The following is a 5,829-nucleotide window of genomic DNA, read 5'->3' as shown; positions in this document are numbered from 1 at the left end:
GGGAGCACATTGGTTGAAATTCAATTAAGTTTCTAACAACTCAAACATGAGGTAGGGATAAATGACTCTTTGCTCATGAAAAAATGGCATTTTGGCATTAATCATGATTTTTAGACTTAGGATTTCATTCTCATAAAGGCAGATTAGTTTTTAATTAACCATATTTCTCCTAAGGAATGTATCAGGGTTTATTTAGATTTGGATCCTCACTTCCTATAATACTAAGCACTCATAGTTAATTATCCCTCATACTATGCTAGAGAGAACTCTTGATTAAGGATGAATCATTTAAGAGAGCTTTGGAAGCTTAAGCTTTAGGGGATGGAGGTAGACCTGATCAAGATCCCAAGATTTCGTTAACCCAAGAATACCTTTAAATTTCATTCTGTCAACACTAACAATCATTGATCATAGTGTTCTGAGAATCTAATTAGTAGCCATGAGTTCACTCTTTTCAGGGATCATGAGTAAATTGAGTTTGCTAAATGTGAATTTTAGTTTTACAGAGGTTTATATTGTGGTTTAAGGCTTATATCTATTAGAAGGTCTGTTAATTTATATAGTTTTGGACTTATGGCTTTGTTTATTATTTATTATTTATTATTTATTTAAATAGGAGCCGTGTGAAAGAGAACCCTGTTGTCAAAAATTATGACGTCCACTCTACCACTAGGGTAGATGGTAAACTAGCACCCCTTCAAAGTCAAATGAAGGCAGCTAGTCTAGGCCACAACCATTCTTGATCACCCGTAAAGAAGTTGCTTGATATATTGATTTAGGTAAAGGCTTACGGCTTCATTTAGAAGTTGCCTGACGGATTGCTTTAGCTCGAAGCTTATAACTTTCTTTAGAAGTTGTCCGATAGATTAATTTAGCTCAGGACTTACAACTTTGTTTAGAAGTTGTCTGATATATTGATTTATCTAGGGGCTTACATCTTCGTTTAGAAGTTTCCCTATATATTAATTTAGCTTGACGCTTACGACTTTGTTTAGAAGTTCTTGTAGATTTGGTTTAGATATGGGCTTACGACTCTACTTAGAAGTTTCCTGATTGTTTAAGTTTGGTTTGGGGCTTATAACTTATGGTAGAAGTTACTTGATTGTTTGGTTTAGGATTATGTGTGCGTGTGTGATTATCAAGGAAAGCCTAATCAATGCTCTAATCAATGACATAATTAAATATCCTAATTAATGGCATAATCAATGTTGAAGTAAATATGTAAGGATTTTCGTAATAATCTCAACCTCACCTTTCACTTCACAAAGTAGAAGATGATAAAATAGAGACCAATATCAGAATGATTGTACCAAGATGATTACTTACGTACCCCCTCCCAAAAGAATTAAGCTAAGTACAGTTCTTACAAATGGATGGACAATCAGATATGTAAAGACTTGTCCAATCTGCAAACCAAGTTTTTTTGAGGATCCATATCTAGATGACTATAATATGTAGACCTCTTCTTACAATTTCATGTATAAGAATGTAATTTTTCTCATCGAGTTGCTCGAGATCAGACCATTGTGTGCTACAAGTGCTAAGAGAATACTGATCGAGGGATGCTTATTATAAATCTAGGATCCCTAGGCTGTGATTTTGATGATGACAATCCCCATTGATTGAATTATAGATTCTCATGATATATGTTAGATATTATTTGTATTTTGTACACTAACGATTGTAGGTACAATACTCAAGAAGACCAAAGGCTCAAGAATGGATAAGTTAGGATATAAAATCAAAAGAGTCTTTATTTTTAATGTCTTTAATTTCTATTTTCTTGAGTCAAGCCACATTAGCGTGTATGCAATCAGGTGATCGTGCACACACGCATAGGGGGAGAGAGAAAATTTTTAAAAAATAAAATTTTTTGATCTAATCATACTATACGATTTAAAATAATACTATATTATTAGTTGATTTAAATTTAGGTTCAACGGCTAATTAAAAACTCATGGTCTATAAACTAATTGTATTGTACGATATATATTATACTATACGATTTGTTTCATGATCAAAATCCTAGCCACCTGATTAATTTAAGTAAGATTTTAAAATTGATAATTTGATTTAATCATATTGTACGATATAAATCGTATTGTACAAAATTTTGAAATCTTGCTAAAATTAACCCCCGTGATTAGTCAATCAAATCATAATTTAATTAATGATAGTACTCGATTGTACTATATGATATTGATCATACCAGATGAATGATAGAGATGAGATCTGGTTGTCCTGAAGATCGTACCAAATGAAATCATGATTTTTGACCTAATTATACTATAAGATAATGATCATACCAAATAACTGACAGAAACGAATTTAGTTGTCTAGAAAATCATACTATACGAAGCAGCAATTTTTTAAACTAATCGTACTATACGATAGTTATATCGTACTGGAAGATTTACCTAAAAATTACTAACCATATTGTACAATGAGAATAGTATGGGACGAGTGACATAGAAAAATTTCAGTCATCCCAAGAATCATCCCGTATGAATAGAGAAAATTAAACAAATTGTACTGGAAGATCTCTGGATCGTACTGTACGATCTGTTCATAAAAATTAAACAGTTCATTTAAATGACTATTTACATCATACTGGAAGAGACTAGTTTTAAACTAAATGTACTGTACGAACTTGGATCGTACTATATGAATAGTGACAACCAACTTAAATTTTTAGGATTTTTTTAAGCCTATTATAAAAACAATTTCTTTAACCTTTTCTGATGAGATGTGAAGAGAGGTACGTGACTGAAGGAGGAACTCTAAGAGGTAGCTTTTGAAGAAAATTAGGCTTTATAAGAGGAAGGAGAATGTGAGCTCGAGTGTGAGGGGGAAGTAGTGTGAGGGGAATCACACGGTTGCTCCAAGCTTGCTTCATGTTTGCTCCTCTTATGTCATTGGAGAGTCTTATGGGGAGCTCTCTAGGGAGAGAGACTTCTTAGTCCAGTCCTCTTGGTTCTCTGCCTTCTCCAAGAGGGAGAAAAAGGAGTCGAGATTCTCTGCCTTCTCTAAGAAGGAGAAAATAGAGTTAAGATTCTCTAACTGTAAAAGGAGTTTCGGTCATCTACCGCAATGGGTTGGTGGAAGAGAGTTTGTAAAAGCATCTCCACTTTGTTGAGGGATTAAAATGAGAGTCACTTTGTGTTAGTGCAATACTCGATGTGGATGACTCTAGGGAGTGGATGTTGGTCATGGTTTGACATAGCCACTATAAAATATGGCGTGTTCATTCTAATTTTATTTTATGTATTTTTCTTGTTGCACTTCATTTTTTTTATAACTGCTTGGTGAATTTCTGAAATCAATGTTTTGTTATATAATTTAGAATTTCATCATCATAATTGAAATTGTTGTTAAAATTTTTAGCTTTCATATTGTGAAATTAAATTACAAATTTTAAAAGTTTAGAAAATCTATAAAAATTAATACTCCTATTTAGGATTATTTTTTAAAAGCATAAATTCACCCCCCTCTTGGCACATCTTGATCTTTCATGGTTGACCACTAGTGAGAACTCCTCATCATAATCATTCCCTTGCAAACCCTTTTTGCCACTAACCTAGCCTTATATTACACACCAGCTCCATGAGATCCTTCCTTCTTTACATTAATCACCCATTTGCACTAAACAACTTTCCTTCATGGAGGAAACTTCAACAATCTCCAAGTAGCATTCTTCTGAAGAGACTCCTCTTCATCCACATCCTGTTTTGAAATACCACCATTTGGACTGTCAACTATTTCTTTATAATAACATGGAATTTTAGGCTCCATGGCTAAAAGTGCATATACAATGTGGTCCCTCAACCAAGCTAGTTTAGGGACATTCTGACACATGGTTATGCTCCTAGCACAAGATTCTTAAGCAGGAATCTCATCCTCAACATCATCTTCTATCTCTTTGTTTGGTCACTGTCAATATGTATCTCCTGATCTATAGTTGAATCCGGTTCCTAGATAAAAGAGATTGTACTATATGGAACAAATAAAATTACATCAAACTCTAACTTCTACAGTGCATTTGTGGTCCTAATAAATATCTCTACTTGCTTCTAGTCCCAAAACTTCAATGTGCTAGCCTTGTTAAATATAACATCTCTACTAATGATAATCTTTTTCTCTCCTTATCCATATAGTTTAAAGCCATTGATTCCATGCCTGAAGATAATAAAGATTGTCTTCTTTGCTTGTAATTATAGTTTATCATTATGAACATAATAGTAAATTGGACTTCCAAATAATCTTAAGTGCTCATAATATCTAGCAAGATGCACCAATCACATTTTTTTTTGCCTTCTTCCTAATAGTTGTAAACAACAGATAGTTCACTAAGTGATAAATATAGTCTATAGCCTCAGCCCAATAGACTCTATCTAACCCAGCATTATATAACATACAATAAACTTTCTCCACTAAAGTCTGGTTCAACCTCTCTACCATCTCGTTATGCTGTGGTGTCTCTCGAATAATGAATTGTTCTTTATCCCAAATCTTTGCACCCCTGTAAGAATGCATCTGATGGGCTGGTCCCATTATCTGATTTGATACACCATATCCTTTTACCAGTCTGAGTTTCAATCCACTTCTTCCAAATTTTGAAAAATCTTGAGTACCTTGTTCTTTTGCTTCATGGTGTACACATAAATATATATGGAATAATCATCAATAAAAGAGACAAAATATATTTGCCCGTTGAAAGATGCCATCTTCATTGGGCCCCAAATATCTATGTGAACATACTCAAGAATATCATTTATATTGTGGATATCAAAACCAAAGAATACCCATTTCTTCTTGAAAAACACATAATGTTCATAGAAATTAAGCTTATATGCACTCTCTCCTTTGATAAGTCATTTCTTCACCAAATTCATAAGTGAAGCCTCTCTAGTATGAGCTTGCCTCATATGCCATAATATAATGACAGTAGAAAAATCATCAGTAATAACAATCATTTCAACCACAATTTTACCTTGAAGATAGTAAAGGTTATAATGATGAATTCCCTTCAAAAAAAATTAGCACTCCATGATATATCTTTAGAACTTCTTCCTCAATAATTACCTTATATCCCTTCATTTTTAAGGCCTCAACAAACTTCAAATTCTTCATGATATTTGAAATATATCTCACATCAGTCAACTCTCTAATAATATCATCATGTATTTTGATGAGGATGATCCCTACACAAATAGTACGTCAAGTTTAATCATTTCCCATAGTCACTACATCACTATCAAGCTCCCTGTAGATACAAAACCACTCTCAAGTGAGGCAAATATGATAGGTAGCATCAATGTTTAGTATTTAGCATGATCCATTTGTATATAAATTATGAGAATATGTAGATAGGGACACACTAGAGTCTTTGTTGCACTTTTCCACACTAAGGTTTGATTTTGCCTCAAAGGAAACTCCCTTTCCCTTCTCCTTCAACTTTGGACAATCTTTCTTCCAATGACCCGACTCTAAATAGAAAGCGCACTGATTCTTCCCAAGACCACATCCATGAGACTTACCCCTCTTATATCGCCACCAATCTTTTTATTCTTCTGCTTCTCAGTTGTTCTTTTTTGGAGAGTGAGAGCCTCAATCAAATCTATTTTTGTAGATGGAACTCATGATTCAACTTTATTGTAGTCACCTTGCCATAGTTCAAGACCTCCTTCCCATGAATGAGTGTCATTGTGAAGTTTTCATACTCATCAAGGGATAGATTCAATAGAAGGAGTATATTGTCTTCATCTCCAACCATCTCATCAAAATTTAGCAGATCTTCCATTAGCTTTGTGAAATCATTTATATGCTCAT

At 33.6% G+C, this 5,829-nt stretch overlaps 1 pseudogene; it reads right to left on the bottom strand.

Annotated features, from left to right (window-relative positions):
* Positions 1 to 612: 612 nt before the first annotated feature.
* On the bottom strand, positions 613 to 761 carry LOC114579739 (annotated as a pseudogene).
* Positions 762 to 5,829: the final 5,068 nt, after the last annotated feature.

The sequence above is a fragment of the Dendrobium catenatum genome, unplaced genomic scaffold, assembly GCF_001605985.2.
Source record: "Dendrobium catenatum unplaced genomic scaffold, ASM160598v2 fragScaff_scaffold_621, whole genome shotgun sequence".
NCBI classification, from domain to species: domain Eukaryota; kingdom Viridiplantae; phylum Streptophyta; class Magnoliopsida; order Asparagales; family Orchidaceae; genus Dendrobium; species Dendrobium catenatum.
The sequence above is the reverse complement of the archived record's forward strand: the minus strand, read 5'-3'. Positions and strand labels throughout refer to the sequence as shown.